The sequence below is a fragment of the Rana temporaria genome, chromosome 2 (assembly GCF_905171775.1).
Source record: "Rana temporaria chromosome 2, aRanTem1.1, whole genome shotgun sequence".
NCBI lineage: Eukaryota > Metazoa > Chordata > Amphibia > Anura > Ranidae > Rana > Rana temporaria.
This window is the reverse complement of record NC_053490.1, coordinates 539,952,697-539,978,917: the sequence shown is the minus strand read 5'-3', so window position 1 is coordinate 539,978,917 and position 26,221 is coordinate 539,952,697. Positions and strand designations below refer to the sequence as shown.

At 48.6% G+C, this 26,221-nt stretch overlaps 2 protein-coding genes across 4 annotated transcripts in view; both read left to right on the top strand.

The window, feature by feature from the left end:
- LOC120928396 overlaps positions 1-26,221 on the top strand; it is a 328,747-nt gene that overhangs the window by 148,533 nt on the left and 153,993 nt on the right. The gene's annotated exons all lie outside the window — the stretch shown is intronic.
- Positions 1-26,221, top strand: part of LOC120928122 (butyrophilin-like protein 8) — a 74,420-nt gene that overhangs the window by 965 nt on the left and 47,234 nt on the right. Inside the window, exon 1 of one of the 3 annotated variants that reach the window (XM_040339235.1) lies at positions 16,946-17,004. The exons of the other annotated variants lie outside the window; for them this stretch is intronic. The gene's annotated coding sequence lies outside the window, so the exon portion shown is untranslated. Of the gene's footprint in view, positions 1-16,945; positions 17,005-26,221 lie in introns of those variants that run through there. 3 annotated transcript variants of the gene reach the window in all.

Genomic DNA, 26,221 nt, shown 5'->3' with positions numbered 1-26,221 from the left:
GCTGCTTTTAAAATGTAACATTTAAACAGTCCGTCGGATTTTCAAACACTGGGCCAGATTCATGTACAATGGTGCAGATTTGCACCGGCGTGGCGCATCATTTTTAGACTACACCGGTCCAGCGCGGAGAGGCAGTTAGGTGATTCAAGAAACTTTTTTTGTCTACGATGCCCCAGCGGGGCGGATTTTAGACGGCGTAAGGCGGGGTAAGGCCAACTGGGAGTCACCCTATGCTAATGAAGCGGGGAGCGTGGCGCAGGGGTCACGCCGGGGCGCATCTTAGACCGCACATGCTCAGTGACATCCAGGGGTAAATGCCCCAATCTGCACATGCTCAGAACTGCGCCCCGGCGTGATCCCTGAGCTACGCCGACCCACTACCAAAGCCCAGTCCCTGAATCAGCCCAGACTTCCGCCCTGCAGGTGCAAATGTACTGAAGCTTTTTTTTTTCTAAGCTAGGTTGTTTGCATTGTGGTGGGGCAGTTATGGCTGATGAGGAATCCTCAGGTGGGCAGATGACCAATTTCAGCCCAGAGGAGAGGGCTGTAATTATTGAGGGCCTCTCCCAACATGGGGACCGCCTCTATGTGTTGTCCAGCAAGTGTTGTTGCTCAGTTCGTTTGTAACGCTGCTGCTTTAGCTGCTCTCCAGCTGACCTGTGCAAGTTTGGTGCAAAGTTACCCCTGCTTTTATGAGGTGTAACTTTGCACCGGAAATTTCAGCTCCGCTCACCGGGAGTAGCCTGCGCCGGACAAGCTTAAGTTGATGAATCGGCCCAAAAACCTCATTTGCATATTTAAAACACAAAAACCATGGCCGCGCCAGATCCGACCAGCATAAATCTGCGCCAACGCCGCGCCGGCGTGGAAAGGTTACACCGAGGCGATGAAGTCTATTTGGAGGCGTAATCTGGTTCTCTGGGTAAGGCGCAGAGAAAAAAAACGGTGTAAGTGCTTCATGAATCTGGCCCACTGTATTTAAGCATATAAACTCCATTTTGTGTTGAAAATAACTATGAAATATAAAACTCTGGTGGGTGTAACAAGATTTGTCTTTTTTTTTTTTTTGCTGATCCGAAAATGATCCGATCCGTGACTCCTGATCCGAGGATCGATCCGATCCGTGAGTTTTTTGATCCGTCGCACCCCTAATCATACGATTTGATGCACAAAAAATAGAAACCCGCAGAGGTGATCAAATACCACCAAAAGAAAGCTCATATATATAATATATATAAAAAAAATTTGGGGTACAGTGTTGTACGACCGCGCAATTGTCATTCAAAGTGCGACAGCGCTGAAAGCTGAAAATGGGCCTGGGCAGGAAGGTGCGTAAGTGCCTGGTATGGAAGTGGTTAAGCACGGTTGATGCAGTCTGACCACACCCACAGTTTTTTCCGTGGTTTTGTATATAACGATCCCCCGGAAGGAGCTGCTTATGTTTGTTCAGTTTGTTACTCTGCCTCTCAGCCCCAAAGGACCGTCTCAGCCCCCCTGCACACCCAGCAAACAGTCTACTAGCAAACACAGTAAAACAGACATCAATATAGTGAACAGGAAGTTTGTTTACTGGGAGACTTTCCACAATCAAACAAACAGTGATCGGGTGACTCGATAGTCAAGGATGGCAAACTGTGGTCTTTAAAGGGGTTGTAAACCCACATGCATCCTATGCATTAAAGTGAAAAAACTTCTGGCAGTCACCGGCCCTCCCAGCCCCCCATTTTTACTTACCTGAGCCCCGAATTTCCCACGATGGGGACGCGTTGTCCCTTTCTCCACGGGTTCCCGGCTCTTGATTGGATAGATTGATAGAAACGCAGCCATTGGCTCCCGTTGCTGTCAATCAAATACAATGACGCAGGCACCGGGGGGGGCAGGGCTGAGACTGGCATTCGTGTCTATGGACACAAATGCTGGACTCGGAAGCAGCAAGGTAACCCCCCCAGGAGAGTGCTTCTCAGAGGGGGTTATCTGATGTGAGGAGGAGCCACGAGAGCCGCTGAGGGACATCAGAAGAGGAGGATCAGGGCCACTCTGTGCAAAACGAGCTGCCCAGTGGAGGTAAGTATACCATGTTTATTTAAAAAAAAAAAAAACGAGCCTTTACAACCCCTTTAATGTTGTTAAAGCGGAGGTTCACCCCAAAAAAATGTTTAAACATTACATTCAGGCGAGTTGTTAGAATGACAATCGGCTGTTTTTTTTTTAAATCCTTGCCGTACATACCGTTTTATATATATATATATATGTTCACCGCCGCTTCTGGGTATAATCTGCGGGACTGGGCGTTCCTAAGTGATTGACATGCTTCCGACCGGCGCATACAGCGCGTCACGAGTTAATCAAACCCAAAATGTAGACTTCAAAATAACACATTCAAACAACTTAAAGCGGAGTTCCACCCTAAAAATGTACTTTATATTAACTGTGCTGTTCCCCTTATAGTTATTTGTTCATTGCATTCTTAATTTTTATTTCTCCATGTTTGTTTTCATGCATTTCTTTCACTGCTGCCATCTGCTGGCCAGAATTTGCATGCCACACGTCCCTGTTCTTGTTAGTAAAGTTTTTTGTATTCAGAGGCGTGGACTCTTGCTGGGCAGGTCTCTTCACTGGGAGCAGCCATTTTCAGTATCTCCTCATGGCTGTGTGACTAGACACTCCACATTTTTGGGCTCGAGAGAAGGCATCAGTTTTTGACCACGCAGAAGTCACGCAGAAGTCAGCAGAAGTCAGCAGTAGTTAGCAGCAGCTCAGCAGCAGCTCTGCAGCCACAGCAGCTAGCCTCAGGACATATTCTAACAAGTCAGCATTGATACCACTACTACAGAACAGTATTGTATCACCGTTTGTTGTCTTATCTGGATTGAATAAACCCACGCTGATTTCATCTTCATGTCTGAGTCTGGATCCATCTAACCTGAACATCTGCCGGTCCTGTCTGCCCCACTGCTTGGATACGAAGGTAAGAAGTCACACAGCTATTATCAGTTATACCTTCATTCGCCTTCATGTGGGAACAGAACAGTCAAAAACTGCCTTAATGTCCACACCCCAGTCACAGATTCCCTCAGAGTTACCACACTAAGGAATCTCCCTTGTAACAGGCCCATCTGCAGCGAATCTGCCCAGCTACAGTGCATGTTCCACAAGTCTAAGGGCAAGCACCGCATGTCCACAGTATCTTTACTGTTGCCTGAAAGCCCTCATCAAGCCGTTTTCTATATCCCATATCAACCTTTGCTCGCATAGCAGAACTGTTAACGCACACGGGGTCCCTCGCTAACCTAAACCCCCACAAATCACTTAAAACACCTGAGGAACCTTGCCAGAGTGCCCCAGCGCAGCCGCACTGCAATTTTCAGCCCCCAATTCAAAAGTTTATTTTCTTAAAGAGACAGCGCACCTTAAATCAAAATGGACAAAAAGGACCTTGCACAGTTCCCCAGTGATGAAACAGAGCTAATGCAGCCTGATACTGATCACCAAGAAGTACAGGAAGCAGAACCCACACTTCCAGCAGACCAAGTCGTGCGACCAAGACGCTCCCTCAAACCGACAATAAAGGTCAGGGAAAACTATCAAACCACAAAAGATGAGCTATGCGATAACCTGGACGAGCTATGGGAGCGAGTTTCCTCCCTCATGTCAGGACTTAAATCCTCTGGTGATACCTCAAGCTTACAAGTTGGCATCAGGCGGCTGAACACAGCTCATGAAGGATACAAGAGACTGTTCACAAGGTATATAACCTTTCTAAAAAACGTTAATAATGATGAAGCCCTTTCAGAACTGAGCAAGGCAGAATCTATAGACATTCAAAGAGACACCATGGTGCTGCTTGCTAAAGATAAAGCGGAACTCCGCATCTCCCATTTGCAAGAAACTAGATCACACAGATCAAATTCATCCAAACATTCCTCTCGGTCATACAGATCATCATGCTCAAGAAGCTCAACCCTAAGCGACAGACTACTAGAGGCCCGCATAAATGCAGAGCAATCCAAAGCCAGACGTTCCTTCACTGAAAAAGAAGCTCTGGCAAAAGCAGAAGCAGAGGCCAAGAGGGCAGACGCAGAATCAGAGGCCAAGAGGGCAGAAGCAGAGGCCAAGAGGGCAGACGCAGAAGCAGAGGCTCGAATAAAGATTCTTGAATCAGAGATGGAAGAGGAAGTTGCATTAGCTAAAGTAAGACTACTTGAGCAAGCATTAAGCCAAGGTCTTGATCCAGTCTGCTCGCTACCACAGGAGGTAGAAGATTCAGCTTACCGCACCAGCGACTATGTACTGAAACAATTATCTGCATCACCCCCAGTATGCAGTACCGTCCAAGCTGACAACGCCGAAACCTCAAAGTCATCTCCACCTACAGTGCCAGTGTCACTTACAGCACCCGAGAAATCTAATGGTGTTCACCCAGATGTGCCTTCTCAAGGACAGTTATTACAAAACTACAAAAAGGGTCATCAGGCGTTTCCTGGCCTACCTCCACAGCTCAAGCAGCAGTCCTCACGATCTACAGAGACTAGATCACAGCTCAACCCTGCAGCAGCATCATTCTACCTGGATGCATCTCACCCTTTCACGCCGCAAAGCCTACACGCCCCGGCGGCACCACAGGTTGTCGTGGCAACAAGCAGTGAGAAATCAGATATGTCTGAGTTGGCCAGGATTATGGCGATCAGAGAGCTAATTAACACAAGTCTCTCAAAATTTGATGACCGTGCAGAGAGCTACAGAGCTTGGAAGGCAACTTTCAAGGCCACCATTGCCAACCTCAAACTAGACGCAGAGAAGGAGCTCAACCTCATGATCTCATGGCTGGGTCCAAGCTCCACAAATCGCATCAAGAGCCTCAGAACTGTCTATGTGGGACAAGCAGAAGCAGGTCTCGCTGCCGCCTGGCAGAGACTCGAACGTACCTTTGGCAGTGCAGAAGCTATAGAGAAGGCCCTATTTAAGAGATTGCAGAACATTCCAAAGATCAATCTTAAGGACGTCCATAAGCTTCAGGATTTGAGTGACCTGCTCATGGAACTAGAGCTTGCCAAAAGAGACCCTCGTCTGATCGGGCTATGCTACCTGGATACAGCCCATGGAGTGAACCCAATTGTCGTGAAACTACCATACAGTCTGCAAGAAAAGTGGGCGGCATCAGTCTCAAGGTACAAAAGGGTGCATGACATCACCTTTCCCCCATTTATTCATTTCTGCAGATTCATTGAAGAACAGTCCCAGATGAGGAATGACCCCAGCCTCGATTTCCTGGAGTTCAACACTACAGCTCCAGCAACACCATCACCAAGGTATGAGAGTGCCATGCATAAACACAGAGACTTTAAGAGCAGCGTGAGTGTTAGAAAGACTAACCTACCATCTTATGCAGCACCCACGGGTAAACAGTGCAATACCTCATCAGGAGACAAGTCCTTCAATCGTGAATGTCCCATTCATAAAAAACCACACTCACTGAACAAATGCAGAGGGTTTAGATCCAAACCCATACAGGAGCGCAAGAAGTTCCTCAGCGAGCTTGGGGTATGTTTCAGATGCTGCGCTTCATTGGAGCACATGGCTAAGGACTGTAAATCCATCATCAAGTGTGAGGAGTGTCATAGTGAAAGACATGCCTCGGCTATGCACCCAGTTCCACTGCCCAGAGACTCACCAGCTGCCGTCGCCACCAGTCCCGCTCCAAGTCATGGCGGGGAGCCCCAGAACCACGCTAACGCAGCCGCCGCTGTTTCCTGCTCATGTTTGGAAGTATGTGGCGAGGGCCAGGGTGAGAAATGTTGTGCCCGAATATGCCTAATCAAGGTCTATCCAGAGGGACTACCAGAAAAGGCAGTAAAAATGTATGCCATCATCGATGACCAAAGCAACCGGTCCCTAGCAGGACCTAAATTCTTTGAAGCCTTTGGGATAAAGGGACCATCAGAACCCTACATCTTAAACACCTGCTCAGGCCGCATTGAGACTAGCGGCAGGAGGGCGCAAGGATTCATTGCTTCCCCCATCAGTGGGAATACCGAAATACCCCTACCAACACTGATTGAATGCGATCAAATACCCAACCATAGGGATGAGATTCCTACCCCAGAAGCTGCGTTTCACCAACCGCACCTAAGGCACCTAGCCAACGCTATCCCACCTATGGACAACAATGCTGAGATTCTACTCCTGCTTGGCAGAGACAATCTAAGGGTGCACAAGGTGCGCCAACAGTGTAATGGTCCCGACTACGCACCATATGCCCAGAGGCTGGACCTGGGATGGGTAGTCATAGGAAACGTATGCCTGGATCAACCAGAAATCGACTCCTTCAAAACGTACGTGCGTGGAGACGGACGCACAACTTGCATTAAGCCGTGTCCTCATCACTACGAAGTGAAGGAGAAGTCTCCAGACCCCGTACAACCACCTGACATCATTTCTCCCCTCTTTGCTGACGACTTGGGGAGATCAGTCTTTCGCGCAACCAAGGATGACGATAAGGTAGCCTTATCGGTAGAAGACAGAGAGTTTTTTAAAGACGAAACCAATCACTGCGTTTCTCCATTACCCTACGGAACCACCAGGGTAAGACTCCCAGACAATCAGGAGCAAGCGCCATCCAGATCTAACTCTCTTCAGCGCACCATGGACAGCAAGTCTGAGACGAGAGAACACATTGTCATACCATCTGAACTTAATCCAGCAGATCACGCCACCAGGCCTATGTCTGTGGGTTCCTTTGCTAAATCTACTTGGCTTACAGGCCCAGAATTTCTGCTAGGACGGGCAGACAAATGTGAACAGGAAGTTTACAGCATCCAGGATCCGGATAATGATCCAGAAATCCGCGCCGAAGTTAGCGCATTAGTTACTGAAACAAAGCAGACCTCCAGGCTTGACTGTCATCGTTTTGAACATTTCTCCAGTTGGATGAGACTTGTCAGAACCATTGCAAGGTTAGTGCACATCGCCAGATGTTATCACAACACTCAAGAAGATAAAGATTGTCACGGTTGGCACATCTGTCATAAACCATTCTCTGCTGAGGACATTTCTCATAGCGAGTCTCTCATAATACGTCATGTCCAGCAGCAGGAATTTAACGTACAATGGAAGTGCTTGAACAACAGACAGCAGATTCCTATAAAAAGACCTCTTGCTAACTTAAATCCAATTATGGACACTTTTGGCCTGCTCAGAGTTGGTGGTCGTTTGAATCAAGCCCACCTAGGAGTTGCGGAGCAAAATCCTGTCATTATTCCCAGCAAACATCATATAACCACGTTGCTGATCCGACATTACCACAAAAAGACTGAACACCAGGGCAGACAAATCACTGAGGGCAAGTTAAGGTCTGCGGGTCTTTGGATTATAGGTATGAAGAAACGTGTAGCCCAACTACTGCATGACTGTGTGCACTGTCGTAAAGCCAGAGGAAAACAGCTACACCAACAAATGGCCGACTTGCCCGCGGATAGACTATGCACAGAGCCGCCCTTCACCTACACTGGCCTAGACGTCTTTGGACCATGGATGGTGTCCGCACGTAGAACCCGTGGTGGTCACGCAAACAGTAAACGTTGGGCCGTGCTATTTACTTACATGAGTGTGCGAGCCGTTCATATAGAGGTGATAGAATCTATGGACACATCCAGCCTCATTAATGCCTTAAGACGGTTCTTCGCCATCAGAGGACCAGTGAAACAGTTGAGGTCAGACCAGGGAAGTAACTTCATCGGCGCCTGTAGAGAACTGAACATCGACACTAAGCCTATCCAAGATCAGTTGGCGGAGAAAGGTTGCACCTGGATTTTTAATCCTCCTCATAGTTCCCACATGGGGGGTTCCTGGGAGAGAATGATCGGGATCTCACGCAACATCTTAAATTCTATGTTGATGGATGTAAACTCTTCAAGACTTACGCACGAGACTCTCGTCACTCTTCTCGCTGAAGTTTCAGCTATCATCAATTCAAGACCCCTTGTGCCAGTATCTATGGATCCTGAAACACCAGCCATACTGTCTCCGGCTATTCTACTTACCCAAAAAACGGACAATATGCTCACGCCTAGTGGAGAATTTACCCATGGGAATATCTACCAAAAACACTGGAAACGTGTACAACACCTGGCAGATTACTTCTGGAACAGATGGCGTAAGGAGTATCTCAATATTCTTCAAGGAAGGAGGAAATGGCAACATCAAAAACCAAACTTGAAAGAAGGAGACCTCGTATTAATGAAGGAGCAACAAACCGAAAGGATCACCTGGCCTATGGGACTAATTACAAAGGTTCTTCCTAGCAAGGATGGCAAGGTCCGAAAGGTGGAGCTGAAGATCTTCAGGAAGGGTGAGCTTAAAACTTTTGCAAGGCCGATTAACGAACTCATTCTAATATTACCCATCGAGAACGTTCCTGAAGGATGAAAAAGGACTGAACTCGAACTTCACAGTTTTACCCGCTATGGGTCAGCCAACCCACTATGTCATGTTTATTGAATTTCACATGTTCTTTGTTACAGGTTGTATTATATTTTTATGGACATTCGTCATAGTGAAATCTCCTTACGTAAATTTCAGACGGGGAGTGTGCTGTTCCCCTTATAGTTATTTGTTCATTGCATTCTTAATTTTTATTTCTCCATGTTTGTTTTCATGCATTTCTTTCACTGCTGCCATCTGCTGGCCAGAATTTGCATGCCACACGTCCCTGTTCTTGTTAGTAAAGTTTTTTGTATTCAGAGGCGTGGACTCTTGCTGGGCAGGTCTCTTCACTGGGAGCAGCCATTTTCAGTATCTCCTCATGGCTGTGTGACTAGACACTCCACATTTTTGGGCTCGAGAGAAGGCATCAGTTTTTGACCACGCAGAAGTCACGCAGAAGTCAGCAGAAGTCAGCAGTAGTTAGCAGCAGCTCAGCAGCAGCTCTGCAGCCACAGCAGCTAGCCTCAGGACATATTCTAACAAGTCAGCATTGATACCACTACTACAGAACAGTATTGTATCACCGTTTGTTGTCTTATCTGGATTGAATAAACCCACGCTGATTTCATCTTCATGTCTGAGTCTGGATCCATCTAACCTGAACATCTGCCGGTCCTGTCTGCCCCACTGCTTGGATACGAAGGTAAGAAGTCACACAGCTATTATCAGTTATACCTTCATTCGCCTTCATGTGGGAACAGAACATTAACAGCTTGCCTTTAATGTAAAAAAATAAAAATAAACATTACATTTTTTTTTTACTCACTTCTATCTGGCTGTTACTAGGCAGATTTCGTAATCTGCCTACTTCCTAGTCCTAGGTGGTTCAACTTCCTGTTCTAAGACCCCATTGCGTCCTGGGAAATCAGTGTCATAATTTCTCAGTCTCTGGACATTACTGTGCCTAAAAATCGCCCAGCATGCACCTCTCCCTGAAAATCATTGAAGAAAAAGGAACTGGTCTTCACATGCCCCACACATATGACGGATACGCCCACACATATGATGGATACGCCCACACATATGATGGATATGCCCACACATATGATGGATACGGCCACAACATGAGCTGGAGGATAGAAGGCTATAAGTGTTTGCAATGATTTCTGGAACAATTGGGGAGCTATTAATATGTTTTAGGGACTATTTAATGTGATTAATTTTAGCTTGCAAAAAAAATCCTGAAATCACAGACCCAGGCAGGTAAATGTGAGGCAGTAGGCCACAAATGCAATTTATCACTTTAATAATTAACGTGAGAGTTCCCCTTTAAAGGTAGTCACTGGAATCACTAAATTACTGATACTGAAGGAGTAACAGAAAGGGTCCTCACAATGGAGATATCCAGGATCTTCGGGTAGCCTGGCGTTGGTGAACTCGGTGTCCTGTTGAGAGAGATAAACAAAGGGGAACTTGAAAGTATCATGATAGGCAAAGTGGGATGTGGTGACTGTTCAGCAGAGTGACCAGTCCAACGAAAGGCCCGACTGGCCACCTTGTAACGGGATCAGGACACGCCCTCCGGAACACCTGGAAATATAGCCGGGATCCCTCTCAGGCTTGATGTCCGTAGCTGTCCGACTCCTGGAACAGTGGCATGATCAGCACACTGACCTCAGGAACTGAGACTGGATGGATCCCCTCCTCTCCTCGGCTGCCCGGAGCCTCGCTCCTCTTCCCCTGCTTTTCTCAGCTGCCCGGAGGCTCGCTCCTCTCCCCCTCCTCTCCTTGGCTGGCTGGAGCTTCGCTCCTCTTCCCCTCCTCTCCTAGGCTGCCCGGAGCTTTGCTCCTCTCCTCGGCTGCCTTGCTCCCTTCCTCAGCTGCCCAGAGCCTCGCTCCTCTTCCCCTCCTCTCCTTAGCTGCCCGGAGGCTTGCTCCTCTCCCCCTCCTCTCCTCGGCTGGCTGGAGCTTCGCTCCTCTCCCCCTCCTCTCCTTAGCTGCCTGGAGCCTCGCTCCTCTCCCCCTCCTCTCCTCGGCTGCCTGGAGCTTTGCTCCTCTCCTCGGCTGCCTCGCTCCTCTCCTCGGCGGTCTGGAGCCTCGCTCCTCTCCCCCTCCTCTCCTCGGTGGTCTGGAGCCTCGCTCCTCTCCCCCTCCTCTCCTCGGCGGTCTGGAGCCTCGCTTCTCTCCCCCTCCTCTCCTCGGCTGCCCGGAGCCTCACTCCTCTCCCCCTCCTCTCCTCAGCTGCCTGGAGGTTCACTCCTCTCCCCCTCCTCTCTTCGGCTGGCTGGAGCTTCGCTCCTCTCCCCCTCCTCTCCTCAGCTGCCTGGAGGTTCACTCCTCTCCCCCTCCTCTCTTCGGCTGGCTGGAGCTTCGCTCCTCTCCCCCTCCTCTCCTCAGCTGCCTGGAGGCTCACTCCTCTCCTTGGCTGGCTGGAGCCTTGCTCCTCTCCCCCTCCTCTCCTCGGCTGCCTGGAGCCTTGCTCCTATCCTCGGCTGCCTGGAGCCTTGCTCCTATCCTTGGCTGCCCGGAGCCTCGCTCCTCTCCCCCTCCTCTCCTCGGCGGCCTGGAGCCTTGCTTCTCTCCCCCTCCACTCCTTGGCTGCCCAGAGCCTTACTTCTCTCCCCCTCCTCTCCTCATCTGCCCGGAGCCTCGCTCCTCTCCCCCTCCTCCCCTCAGCTGCCCTGAGCCTCACTCCTCTCCTTCTTCCTCCCCTCGGCTGCCTGGAGCCTCGCTCCTCTCCCCCTCCTCTCCTTGGCTGCCAGGAGGCTCGCTCCTCTCCCCCTCCTATCCTCGACTACCCAGAGTCTCGCTCCTCTCCTCCTCCTCTCCTTGGCTGCCCTGAGCCTCGCTCAGATAAACAAAGGGGAACTTGAAAGTACGAGCCACGCTGCACTCTGCTATTCGCCAGCCAATCTTCTGGGACCTGTGTTGTGTCCCAGAAGATCGCTGACAGGGAGGGGCCGCCTAGGGAGAGAGGAGGAGTCGCCTAGGTGGCCATAAAGAGGAAGGAGAAAGTAGGACAGGAAGTCCCACTAAAAAAATGGTACCCCCTCTCCCCCCCAAAAAATGACATGCCAAATGTGGCATATAAGGGGGCGAGGAGTGCTTAAAGTGGAAGTTCCACTTTTAGGTGGAACTCCGCTTTAACTCAGTCAGTGAAAACAGGAAGAAGGGGGATGAAGAGGACCAGACATGACAGTCAGCTCTCTCCCCTCTTTGAGGCTGGAAAGCCTGTGTACATACAGTCATATGTGTTAATCTAAGTCTTTGGCTGCAATACCCCCTGCATATACATACTACACCCACAGTCTTTTGTGGTTGTATACGCGCTACACTGGCTGTACTTCAATTCCTGTGTTTACATTTCACAAGGAAGAGGAAGAACTGGAAGTTCGTGTCCCATATAGACCTCCTTTATCGTCTAAAGGTCGTAGTGTTGCGCTCAGACATTTGGTAAACAACAAAGGAGGAAGTTTGCTCTGCATGGATAAGCAGAGAGGACAGAGAATATGCACGTTGTAGGCGGACTGTTCTAGATATGGAGACAGTTGTTTCCTTGTAGAAGTTCTCTTAGGAGGTGACTATTAAAGCGCTGTTCCGGGAAAAAAATAAAAAAATGACTGTACATATACTGCAGCTGCTGGCTTTTAACCACTTCCCTACGGCCGTACGACTATTGACGGCCGCAGGGTGGTTCTAAATCTCTGAGCCGCCGTCAATTGACGGCAGCTCATTTCCGCGTTCCCCGCGCGCGCTCCCGAGCGCGCAGCGGGGAACTTCTGTACTGGCCGTGTCCCTTAGACACAGCCAGTCACAGATCGCCGCGAACGGCCAATCGGAGCGGCCGTTTCCTAGGCGATCTGTGCGGCCAATGAGAGATGATCTCATATGTTTACATATGAGATCATCTCTCATTCCCGGCTCTCGCAGACAGCGGTGCTGTCAGGGGAGAGAGGAGACGGATCTGTGTCTCTTGTACATAGAGACACAGATCGGTCACCTCCCCCAGTCACCCCCCTTCCCCCACAGTTAGAACACTATATAGGGAACACACATTTAACCCCTTCCTCACCCCCTAGTGTTAACCCCTTCCCTGCCAGTCACATTTATACAGTAATTAGTGCATATTTATAGCACTGATTGCAGTATAAATGTGAATGGCGCCAAAAATGTGTCCGATGTGTCCGCCATATTGTCGCAGTCGCAATAAAAATCGCAGATCGCCGCCATTACTAGTAAAAAAAATAATAATAAAAAAATAATAATTCTGTCCCTTATTTTGTAGGCGCTATAACTTTTGCGCAAACCAGTCGCTTATTGCGTTTTTTTTTTTTTTTTACTAAAAATATGTAGAATACGTATCGGCCTAGACTGAGGATAAAAATTTTTTTTTTTTTTTAAATTGAGCCATTTATTACAAATTTTTTCAAAATTGTCGCTCTATTTTTGTTTATAGCGCAAAAAATAAAAACCGCAGAGGTGATCAAATACCACCAAAAGAAAGCTCTATTTGTGGGAAAAAAAGGACGTCAATTTTGTTTGGGAGCCACGTCGCACGACCGCGCAATTGTCAGTTAAAGCGACGCAGTGCCGAATCGCAAAAAGTCCTCTGGGCAGGAAGGGGGTTTAAGTGCCCAGTAAGGAAGTGGTTAATAATCAGACACTCACCTGTCCTGGAGTCCCTCGATGTCGGCACCACAGCTCATGTTTCCATCATCTGTTGGGTGCTGCTGCCGCCATTGCGGTTAAGGGTACCGGGCAGTGTAGCCTTTCGGCTTCGCAACGGGAACCCTACTGCGCATGCGCGAGGCCCCGCTCCTCTTTCCTACTGGCCCGGGGGCCGGGGGAGGAGGAGGGAGCCCGTGACATCACCGTAGATTCCAAGCAACTTTGTCAAACCCTGTCTAAATAAATATATAGGCCTGGATTCAGAGAGCAGTTACGACTGCGTATGTCCGGACACGCCGTCGTATCTATGCGACTGATTCATAGTTAATCAGTTACGCATAGATATCCCTAAGAACCGACCGTCGTATCTTAGGCTGCATATTTACGCTGGCCGCTAGGTGGCGCTTCCGTAGATTTGCGCAAAAGAAATATGCAAACTAGGGAGATACTCCGATTCAGAAACGTACGTCCGCCCCGGCGCATTTTTTTACGTCGTTTACGTTCGGCTTTTTCCGGCGTAAAGTTACCCCTGCTATATGAGGGGTATCCTATGTTAAGTATGGACGTCGTTCCCGCGTCGAATTTTGAAAATTTTACGTCGTTTGCGTAAGTCGTTCGCGAATAGGGCTGTACGTAAGTTACGTTCACGTCTAAAGCAATGACGATTTGCGCCGTAATTTCGAGCATGCGCACTGGGATTCTTTCACGAACGGTGCATGCGCCGTTCGTAAAAAACGTCAAATACGTGGGGTCACCATTAATTTAAATAAAACACGCCCACATCATCCACATTTGAATTAGGCGGGCTTACGCCGGACCACATACATTACGCCGCTGTAACTTAGGGCGCAAGTTCTTTCTGAATACGGAACTTGCGCCCTAATTTACGGCGGCGTAACGTATCTGAGATACGTTACGCCCGCAGATAGATACAATATTGTAACTGAATCCGTCCCATAGTGTTTGGGGGTTCTAAGTAAATACTGATTTTAATAATTTGTAAGCAACAAATGTAAGAAATAGGCTTAGGGCCCTTTCACACATGCAGACCGTATGTGTGTTTTTCATCCATCCGTTTTCGGATGACACCCGATCTCATCGGTCCCCGCTATGCTCCATTTCTGCAGACGGAGGAAAATCCTATTTTTCCATCTGTCTGCGGATCGAGTCGGGTGAACACGGACAGACAGTCCTTGTTCATCCGAGGAGAGCGGAGATCTGATAGGGCGGTCCCTGCACAGTGTGGCGCGATTCCCGCTGAGCAAGCGGGTGAGTGAGTGAGTGAAAAACGTATATAGCGCAACGCATGCGAGCTGAATCGCCTCTGGGTGTTAACCACTTCCAGACCTGCGCACGACGATGCACGTCCTTTTTTTTAAAGATTGATATCTCAGTAACAGCAGCAACTGCTGCCACAACCGAGGTATCAATCTTTAGTGTGCGCGGTCTGGTACACGATAACGGCGGTCTCCGCGGCGCATTCGCCGCGAGATCGCCGTTATCGGTGGCGGGAGAGGGGCCCCCCTCCCGCGCCCTCCGCCGCTTACCGGAGCCGTCGGTAGCGGCGGAGGAGATCGGGACCGTTCGGCTGGTGACTGGGGACGAGACTGAAGGGAAAATTTCCTTCGCCCGTCCCCATAGCTCTGCTGGGCGGAAGTGATGTCAAAACGTCAGTCCCGCCCAGCCTTTTAAAGAGACAATTTTTTTTTTGTCATTTGAAAAAATGACAGTTTCAATTGTTTTTTTTTTTTTTTTGCATTTAATTCTAATTATGAGATCTGAGGTCTTTTTGACCCCAGATCTCATATTTAAGAGGATCTGTCATGCTTTTTTCTATTACAAGGGATGTTTACATTCCTTGTAATAGGAATAAAAGTGATCAATTTTTTTTTTCAGTGTAAAAAGTAATAAAATAAATAAAAATAAATAAGAAAACCCCCAAAAAAAATTTTAAAGCGCCCCGTCCCGACGAGCTTGCGCGCAGAAGCGAACGCATACGCGAGTAGCGCCCGCATATGAAAACGGTGTTCAAATCATACAAGTGAGGTATTGCCGCGATCGTTAGAGCGAGAGCAATAATTCTAGCCCTAGGCCTACTCTATAGCTCAAAAAATGCAATCTCTAGAATTTTTTAAACATTGCCTATCGAGATTTTTAAGGGTAAAAGTTTGACGCCATGCCACGAGCGGGCGCAATTTTTAAGCGTCACATGTTGGGTATCATTTTACTCGGCGCAACATTATATTTCACAATATATAAAAAAATTGGGCCAAATTTATTGTTGTCTTATTTTTTTATTCAAAAAAGTGCATTTTTTCCAAAAAAAGTGCGCTTATAAGACCGCTGCGCAAATACGGTGTGACAAAAAGTATTGGAATGACCACTATTTTATTCTCTAGGGTGTTAGAAAAAAATATATATAATGTTTGGGGGTTTTAAGTAATTTTCTAGCAGAAAAAACTGTTTTAGTCTTGCAAACACCAAATCTGAAAAACACCTAAGGTCTGGAAGTGGTTAAAGGAATGGATCCTCACGGGATCTGCCGGTGTGAAAGGACCCTTAGGCTGCATTCACACCTGAGCGTAGGGCGTTCGGTCGTTTTTTCGGGCGTTTTTTTTCGCACGTATTCATGCTTATTTGCGCGTTTGCATACAGCGTCGTGCGACGTTTTTGTACTTCGGCGTTTCTTATTTTAGCCAATAGGAAAAATTATCATCTTTTCATCACTTGTTGCTATGTTGGTAGATTTTTTTTAATCTTCTGCATGGGCGACAAGTTCTATTGATTAAAGCGACGAAACGCCCATAGCAAACGCCTGTTGTCGCGCGATACGCTCAATACGCGCGTTTCCCATTACTTTCTATGGGGGAAAAAAAAACGCTCAAACGCCTCTGTCGCTCGATTCGCGCGACAAAAAAAGGTCCGGGACTTGTTTGAGCTTCGCGCGACAGGCGTTTGGGCGTTCAGGCGTTCAGGTGTGAACAGTCACCATAGGGAATAATGTTAATTCTCCCCTCTGGCGTTTGTGAGCAGTGCGCTTCAGGCGTAAAAACACCTAGGTGTGAATGGGGCCTAAGGCGTGTCACACGATATTTGCACAGCATTATATGAAAGTTCAGTTAAAAAACAAAAAAAACACTGAAGATAATTCTAGCTGCACACAAAGACAATATACTGTATTATGCAAATTAGTAAAATATAAAAGATGGAGGTTTTGTTGAGTAAATAAATCCTGAACGTGCCGAGAAACTTGCAGCCTTGTGTGACGAGCGATTAGGCGGCTGTAAATACTTTCTTCTAAAAACCCGACAGTCAGGTGTAAACAGGCTGCTAGCAGGCAGGAGTGAGGCTGCACTCCATTGGTTGTAGTAATATACATCCCAGGTAGTGGAAGGGTTAAAAATAAAGGTCCATACAGGAGTTTTTTTTAGGGGGGCAGGATCCTCTATTTTCATCCCCAATAGACTTCCCCAGGAGAACCTCAATGGACGGTCCCCTCCTCTTCTCTTAGAATGCAGCTTCTCATTCGATGAAACAAAAGCAATCAAAGCGGAAAAAATGTGCAAAAATATTTGTGTACAAAGAGCAAATAAAGGGCGAAAGACCACCAGAGACCCCGAGGCTGGATTGTGGATCAATGTGACCTCCACCCTGGAGGGAGTGTTATCAGTGTGCCAATCCTAATGAGATATGGAGTGTCAGCAGTGTGTCCTATTCCCACACTAATGAGATATATTGCAGAGATTTAAATAGAACGGGAAAGATTACGTCATTTCTCAGAAACGAGTGACTTCTCAGAAACGATCCTTTTATAGGAACGAGTTCTGGTATAGAAAGTGAAAGTAAATTCTCCCTTCAATACTCAGAATAGTAACAGAGGAGGTTTCATATGAAGCAGAGAGCTCTGCAGGCAGGGTGAGTACCTCCGACTCACAGACTCTTCTTATTTTATGTTACATTGTTTACATTTCTCTTGTGGTTTTTTCTTCTGCATCTTGCATCATGTTTGTACCTTGTCCTCTTGTAGCTCTGTCTTCTTTCATATTGCCCAAAGTTTATAACCTCCGACCACCTCAATTATGGAGGTTTGATGCTCCTAAATTCACAGAAGGGGTATACTTAGGAGGGAGGGGCTTTTCAAAATAGGGGCGTGGCCTGATCAACTGTTCAGATTTTGGATGCAGAACACGGCAACACCTGGGGGGTTATTTACTAAAGGAAAAATCCACTTTGCACTGCACAGTGCACAGTGCACAGTGACTGCATTTGATGGCATGGCACAGTGGCGGCGTTTGATGGCACAGTGGCGACAATTGATGGGCACAGTGGCTGCATTTGATGGGCACAGTGAGGCTGCAATTGATGATTTTTTTTCCATTTGTTTGCGCCCCCAAAAAATTTGGAGCACCAGCCGCCACTAGGTTCCATTGAATAGAGCGGACCGTGACTTGTAAGGCGGTTGAGTCGCCGGACAGGTCGCCCCTGTGTGAACCGGCTCTTAGGAGAACAACACCTAAAAATAAATGTTTTGAAATCAGCAGAGCTTCCCCTCATTTCAGATGTTCCCCTCAGATTTACAGCAACAGCACTTCCAAGTGAACTCTCAGTGCAATTTCAAGTGCATTTGTACGGTAGTGCAAAGTGGATTTGCCTTCCCCCAATGTATCTCTTGTCACATCTTTTTTCTCTTTTACCAAAAATACGTAGCAGAATACATATTGGTCTAAATTGATGAAGAAATTCGATTTGCTGCCCCCCGTCCCCGAGCACTTACCTTTCTCAGGTCAGCCATCCTCCCTCGATGTCTTCTCCTGAGTCCCGCCCTCAATGTCGCTTCTGCCAATCAGGATACCGGTAAACAGACCCGGTGAACCTGATTGGCCGAGATGGGTGTCAGTGTTAACCAGGGAACACACACCCCCTGCATCCCCTGGTAAGCCGCTGGCTCTGATAGACATTCCACACAGCCAACCAGCTGCCGTTATTCAGATGGCCTGCGCTCACCAGGGGGCCGGCCGTGGCGACAATACATAGAGATTCGTGCAATGCATGAATCTCTATGTATTGTACACTAATTTGAGTGACGGCCAGGGCTGGACTTACCATTGGGCTTGACTGGGCTCAAGCCTATGGGTCCCGCCCAATAGGGAGCACCAGACGGCAACCCCCCCCCCTTTTTTTATTTATTTTTTATTTTATATATTATTATTAAAGGGCCCAGATGGCAACCCCCCCTTTTTTTATAAATGTTTATTATTTTATTTTTGTTTATATTTTTTTATTTTTTATTAAAAGGCCCAGAGGTCACCAGGGCCCCAGATGGCAACCTCCATTTTTTTATGTAGAAAGTAAATAATATATATATTTTCAAAATTGTCGCTCTATTTTTGTTTATAGCACAAAAAAATAAAAAACGCAGAGGTGATCAAATACCACCAAAAGAAAGCTCTACTTGTGGGGAAAAAAGGACATACCGGTCAGTTTTATTTGGATACAAAGTCACGCAATTGTCAGTTAAAGTAACGCAGTGCCTTATCGCAGAAAATGGCCTGGTCATGAAGGGGGTAAAATCTTTCGGAGCTGAAGAGGTTAAAGTGATACTAAAGGTTCAGCTTTTTTTCTTTATCGTACATCACGGGACACAGAGCGGCATTCATTACTATATGGGTTATATGGAGTACCTTCAGGTGTAGACACTGGCAATCTCAAACAGGAAATGCCCCTCCCTATATAACCCCCTCCCATAGGAGGAGTACCTCAGTTTTTACGCCAGTGTCTTAGGTGTTAGTCATGGTTTAGCTTGCCTCCACATCCTTGGGATTAGGTGAGCTAACCGGTTCTGTCCAAAAAAGCCTCAGCGCTAAAGTGGTCAGTAACCGGACCCCAAACCCTTGGGGTATAGCCCATAATGCTTTTCTTTTTAGAGAGCTGGACCCTGGGCCCAGAACTTAGAAACCTTTGGGTACCTAAAGTTTTCTGTTGCCAGGGTGCTATATGGGCCCAGGACAGTGGATCCTTCATAGGAACCCAGGGCCTGAAGGTCTAGACATCCCCACGGAGATGGGGGAAGATTGGGCCTCTTGCTTGGCAAAGTCCTGCGGCATGGAGCAGGTAAGTGAGGGGAAAACTTGCGGAACTTGGTTCTTAGCAGGTTTTTTTCTGGGGGGTCACAGGGGACATGCCTAAAGTTATGCACTGCATCTGGCAAACTAGTCACATATCATAAAGATAGGATGGCTCTCTATGTATTATTCCCCATAAGATGTGACCTCCCTTGTAGTGTTGGAAAAGCATTGAGTGGGGCCTGTGTTATATAAAAATATATGTGTGTGTCAGAGAGCTTTGCTTACCTGCAAGCCTCCAGGCGATGCTCCATTCAGTCTTCCTCCTCAGAGCCTGCAAGCAGGCAAAACGCTGACCTCCTCATGGTTCCAGGCTGCAGGCTGCAGTTTGCTGGAACAGAGAGGTCCCTTCCTCCCAAATCCCCCCCCCTCCCCCTGTCGGGAGGGGCATTTCCTGTTTGAGATTGCTGGGGGGGAAGGGCGGGTCAGTGGCTTAAAGGAAGGGGCGGCCCTTCCTTGTTTGTTCCATTCAATACTTTGGAACTGAGGAGAAAGACCAGAGCGGCAGCACGGGGCGCCGAGGACACACAGTGGCCAGAAAGGATATTGCAGTCTTCAGAGGACTGTTTTTCAAGCCTAGAAATAGGCTGTTTCTTTTCCATCTCATAGTTTTTCTTTGCAATACTACTCAGGGGGACAGAATGTTTTTTCTTTCCTGGATTTGAAACAAAAACGAAAAAAAAAAAAAAAAAAAAAAGTCATCTAGGGGAGAGGAAGCATTTTTTTATCCCCCAAACAGGTGTTTGGGCAATTAACTTTTATAGTTCCAAATACCAATAGGTAGCAGGTGTACCTCGGTATTGTACCATGGCATCCGGGTCAGAGGGTACAAGAGGTGGGGATTCCCCCAGAGAGTCTGAGGTCTCAGACAAAGCTATGCTGCTGCTTTCCCTACAGGGAGCCTTGGGGCCATCGGGATCTGGGGCTGGAGCTGACGCGGGTCAGTCCAACCCTAAGATGGTCACGGAGGAGGTATTACTCACCTCTTTAAAAGAGATGCAGAAAAGCATGGGTAAAATGATAGCCGCAGCTATGCGGGGCAGTAAGCGGAATAGATCTCCGTCGCCCGAGCGCGGACCCTCAGAAGAGGAGGTCCTTTCCTCAGGGGAATTGGACGACCTCTTGGACAAGGACCAAGTAGGTTCAGGGATCGAAGATCCGGATACAGAGGAGTCTGGGGCAGTCTCCCTGAGGGAGAGCTGGTGGATTCAAGGATTGTCGGACTTGGTCCATAGGGCATTCAACTTGCCAGTACCAGATCTCCAGGTATCGACGGTTTCAGCTTTGGGCTCACTGAGGGCGCCTCAAAGCAATGCTGTGTTTCCGATCCATCCTCTATTAGAGGGAATTTTGTTCCAAGATTGGAACAAGCCAGATAAGATCTTCTTACCACCTAAAAGGTTCTCTGTCCTATATCCTATGGAAGAAAAATTTTCCAAAAGATGGGCTACTCCTGCAGTGGACGCAGCCATCTCATGTGTTAACAGATCGTTAACATGCCCTGTAGAAAACATACAGGTGTTCAAGGATCCAGTTGATAAGCGCTTGGAAGCACTACTTAAGAACTCCTTCACTACTGCAGGGGCAGTAGTACAGCCAGCTGTGGCTGCGATTGGGGTCGCTCAAGCATTATCGGATCGATTTAAGCAGATGCTTAAACTTATTCCGGCCCAGCAGGCAGAAAAATTTTCGGATGTCCCTAAGGCCATATGTTTTACGGTAGACGCAATCAAGGATTCTATCCAGCAAGCGTCACGTTTATCGTTATCCCTTATCCATATGAGAAGACTCTTATGGTTAAAAAGCTGGGAGGCTGAGCCCCCATGCAAGAAGCTCCTGGTAGGGTTCCCCTTCCATGGAGGACGACTCTTCGGAGAAGACCTAGATAAATACATTCAGACCATTTCAAACGGCAAGAGTACTCTCTTGCCAACTAAGAAGAAGGTTCAGGGACCTGCGTTTAAACGACAGTATTCCCCTGGGCAGGGGCCCTCTAATGCCAAGCAGTATCGACGGCCTCCTGCAAAAGCAAACTTCGGCTTCAACAGCAGATCACAAGTACAGGCTGTTAGAGGCAAAAGGCAGTGGTTTCGCAAACCAGCAAAACCAGCCCCCAAGCCAACCTTATGAAGGGGCGCCCCCACCCACGAAGGTGGGGGGAAGGCTGCGACTCTTTTCAGAGATTTGGGAAGCCAGCATTCCCGACGAGTGGGTACGGTCTTCCGTGGCCACAGGCTACAAATTAGATTTCCTAAGGTTTCCTCCTCCTCATTTCCAGAAGTCGAGGATTCCAAACGATCCGGAAAAGGGAGCCGCATTAAGATCGGCATTAGATCATCTACTTTCCCAGGAAGTAATAGTAGAGGTACCAGTCCTGGAACAGGGGCTGGGTTTCTACTCCAACCTATTCATCATCCCAAAATCCAATGGAGATGTCAGGCCAATTTTGGACCTAAAGATGGTAAATGCATATCTAAAGATCCGCTCATTTCGGATGGAATCCGTGCGGTCAGCAGCTGCCACACTCCAGAAGGACGACTTCATGGCGTCCATAGACATAAAGGATGCCTACCTTCATGTTCCAATTTATCAGCCACATCAAAGATATCTACGCTTCATGGTGGCTTCGCGTCACTTCCAATTCGTGGCGCTTCCCTTCGGGTTGGCTACGGCCCCCCGGGTGTTCACGAAGGTCCTAGCTCCAATCCTAGCCAAACTAAGGATCCAAGGGGTCACGATCCTAGCATACCTGGACGACCTCCTAGTCATAGATCACTCGTCTCCCGGCTTGGAGCGAGCAGTGGCCCTCACGGTCCAATACCTCGAGAGGTTCGGCTGGGTCCTAAATCGAGAAAAGTCAGCTTTCCAGCCCACAAGGCAGTTGGAATATCTCGGCATGAGATTAGACACAGAACAACAAGGAGTGTTCCTACCTCTGAGGAAGGTAAAAGCCATCAAGGAATTAATCCTACTGGTTCTAAGCAAGAAAGAACCGACTATTCGCCTATGTATGAGGTTACTAGGCAAGATGGTGGCCACATTCGAGGCGGTACCATACGCCCAGAGCCACACTCGCATCCTACAGGCAGCCATCCTGTCAGCATGGAGCAGAAGGCCACAGGCCTTGGATATCCCGTTGCCGCTCTCATCAAGAGTCCGACAAAGTCTGTGTTGGTGGTTAGACCCTCAGAATCTACTGAAGGGGAAGTCTTTCAGCCCAGTGGCTTGGAAGATAGTGACCACAGACGCCAGCCTGACGGGCTGGGGAGCAATTTTGGATGGTTGCACTCGCCAAGGTACTTGGGCAAAGCCAGAGAAGCAGTTGCCCATCAACATCTTGGAGCTCAGAGCTGCTCGACTAGCCCTCAGGGCTTGGACGTCAAAATTGCAGGGGTTCCCGGTGAGAATTCAATCAGACAATGCCACGGCCGTGGCATACATAAATCACCAAGGGGGAACCAGGAGTCAAGCCGCTCAGAGAGAGGTGAGCTTGATTCTCCTATGGGCAGAGGCTCATGTGCCCTGCATATCGGCAATATTCATTCCAGGAGTGGACAACTTTCAGGCGGACTTCTTAAGCCGCCAGACTCTATGGCCGGGGGAATGGTCTCTGCATCCACAAGTCTTTCAAGCACTCTGCCAAAGATGGGGAGTGCCGGACGTGGATATCATGGCATCGAGACTCAACAAGAAACTAGACAGGTTCATATCCCGTTCAAGGGATCCGATGGCCTGCGGAACCGATGCGTTGGTTTGCCCTTGGCATCAGTTCAAACTTCTTTATGCGTTTCCCCCGCTCCAGTTACTACCCCGCCTGCTGCGCAGGATCCGGGTGGAGCACATACCAGTCATCCTGGTAGCTCCAGCATGGCCCAGAAGAGCATGGTACTCACTAATCTTAAGGATGGTAGTGGGAGACCCGTGGACTCTTCCTCTACGGCCAGACCTGCTATCGCAAGGTCCGATCCTCCACCCTGCCTTACGGCATCTAAATTTGACGGCCTGGAAGCTGAATCCCTGATTCTCAGGGGTAGAGGTCTGTCTCAGAAAGTAATCTCTACCCTAATCAGAGCCAGGAAACCGGTCTCTAGGGTGATTTATTACAGGGTCTGGAAGGCCTATGTAGGCTGGTGTGAGTCCAAGCGATGGCTTTCTCGCAAATTTACCATCGATAGAGTATTAAGTTTTCTCCAGCTAGGAGTGGATAAAGGATTGGCATTAAGCACAATCAAAGGACAGATTTCTGCTCTGTCAGTGTGGTTTCAGCGGCCGCTGGCCACCCACTCGCTGGTTAAGACCTTCCTTCAAGGGGTCTTACGTATTAGACCTCCAGTTAAATCCCTGCTTTGTCCGTGGGATTTAAATCTTGTTCTGTCAAGTTTACAGAAACAACCGTTTGAGCCGTTGGCTCATATTCCTTTGGTTCTACTGACAAGGAAGTTAGTATTTTTGGTTGCCATAGTTTCCGCAAGAAGAGTTTCGGAGCTGGCAGCCTTATCCTGTAAGGAACCATATCTTGTTTTTCATAAGGACAGGGTCGTTCTCCGCCCTCATCCTTCCTTCCTACCGAAGGTCATATCCAGTTTTCATTTCAACCAGGATTTGGTATTACCATCCTTCTTCCCTAAACCTACTTCCAGAAAGGAAGGGTTGCTGCATACCTTGGATATTGTCAGGGCCATGAAGGCCTATCTTAAAGCTACAAAGAAGATCCGGAAGACAGATGTGCTGTTCATTCTACCGGATGGGCCCAAGAAGGGGCAGGCAGCTGCAAAGTCCACCATTTCTAGGTGGATTAAGCAATTAATCACTCAGGCCTACGGCTTGAAAGGGTTGCCTCCTCCAGTATCATTAAAGGCTCATTCTACTAGAGCCATGGGCGCCTCCTGGGCAGCACACCACCAGATCTCTATGGCTCAAGTTTGCAAGGCGGCAACCTGGTCTTCTGTCCACACGTTTACAAAATTCTACCAGTTGGACGTAAGAAGGAATACTGATACTGCCTTCGGGCAGGCAGTGCTGCAGGCTGCAGTTTGAGACCCTCGGATTCCGGGGGCTCCTCTTGTTTGAGTTAAATTTAAAAATTTTATTTTTCTCAACTAAGTTGGATTTATTATGATTTGAGTATATCTCTAAATTAAATCCTTTTGTCTTGGAGATGTTCTCCCTCCCCTCATTGTAAGCATTGCTTTGGGACATCCCATATAGTAATGAATGCCGCTCTGTGTCCCGTGATGTACGATAAAGAAAAAGAGATTTTTAATACAGCTTACCTGTAAAATCTTTTTCTTGGAGTACATCACGGGACACAGAGCTCCCACCCCTCTTTTTTGAGGACCATTTTGGGAGGCATACTGCTTGCTACAAAACTGAGGTACTCCTCCTATGGGAGGGGGTTATATAGGGAGGGGCATTTCCTGTTTGAGATTGCCAGTGTCTACACCTGAAGGTACTCCATATAACCCATATAGTAATGAATGCCGCTCTGTGTCCCGTGATGTACTCCAAGAAAAAGATTTTACAGGTAAGCTGTATTAAAAATCTCTTTTTTATTTAAAAATAACAAACATGCTATACTTACCTCCACTGTGCAGTTTGTTTTGCCCAGAGTGGCCCCGATCCTGCTGTTCTGGGGTCCCATGGCGGCTGTCTTGGCTCCTCCCCGCAATAGCTAACCCCCTCTGGGGAGCTCTCTCCTGAGGGGGTTAGCTTGAGGGCGTGCTCCATGTCATACACAATGCGTCCATAGACACAGCATGTATGACTCGGTCTCGCCCACCCAGCGGTCACGTTGTTGGATTTGATTGACAGCAGCAGGAGCCAATGGCTGCGCTGCTATCAATCTATACAATCAATGCCCAGACTCCGTGGAGAAGAGGAGGACGCCGGGGGCGGCGCAGAGCAGGTGAACGGGCTCAGGTAAGTAAAATGGGGGGCTGGGGGGTCGGTCATTGCCAGGTGTTATTTCACCTTAATCCATAGGATGCACTAAGGTGAAAAAACAAAAACCTTTACAACCCCTTTAATTGATGAAGAAATATATTTTTTTATTTTTTTGGATGTTTTATAGCAAAACGTAAAAAAATAAAGATTTTTTTTTTAAATTGTCGCTCTTTTTTTGTTTATAGCGCAAAAAATTAAAACCACAGAAGTGATCAAATATCACAAAAAGAAAGCTCTATTTGTGGGAAAAAAAGACATACATTTCATTTGGGTACAACGTCGCACGACCGCACAATTGTCAGTTAAAGTAACGCAGTGCCATATTGCAGAGCCCCGCTCCTCTCCCCCTCCTCTCCTCGGCTGCCCGGACCCCCGCTCCTCTCCTCGGCTTCCCAGAGCCCCGCTCCTCTCCCTCTCCCTCTCCTCTCCTCGGCTGCCAGGAGCCCCGCTCCTCTCCCCCTCCTCTCCTCGGCTGCCCGGAGGCCCGCTCCTCTCCTTGGCTTCCCAGAGCCCGCTCCTCTCCCCCTCCTCTCCTCGGCTGCCCAGAGCCCTGCTCCTCTCCCCCTCCTCTCCTCGGCCGCCCGGAGCCCCTCTCCTCTCCCCCTCCTCTCCTCGGCTGCCCGGAGCCCCGCTCCTCTCCCCCTCCTCTCCTCGGCCGCCCGGAGCCCCTCTCCTCTCCCCCTCCTCTCCTCGGCTGCCCAGAGCCCTGCTCCTCTCCCCCTCCTCTCCTCGGCCGCCCGGAGCCCCTCTCCTCTCCCCCTCCTCTCCTCGGCTGCCCGGAGCCTGGCTCCTCTCCCCCTCTCCTTGGCTGCCCCAAGGCCCGCTCCTCTCCTCGGCTGCCCGGAGCCTCTCTCCTCTCCCCCTCCTCTCCTCGGCTGCCCGGAGGCTCACTCCTCTCCTCGGCCACCCGGAGGCTCGCTCCTCCCCCCTCCTCTCCTTGGCTGCCCGGAGCCCCTCTCCTCTCCACCTCCTCTCCTCTCCCCCTCCTCTCCTCGGCCTACTCCTCTCCCCTCCTCTCCTTGGCCGCCCGGAGCCCCTCTCCTCTCCCCCTCCTCTCCTCGGTAGCC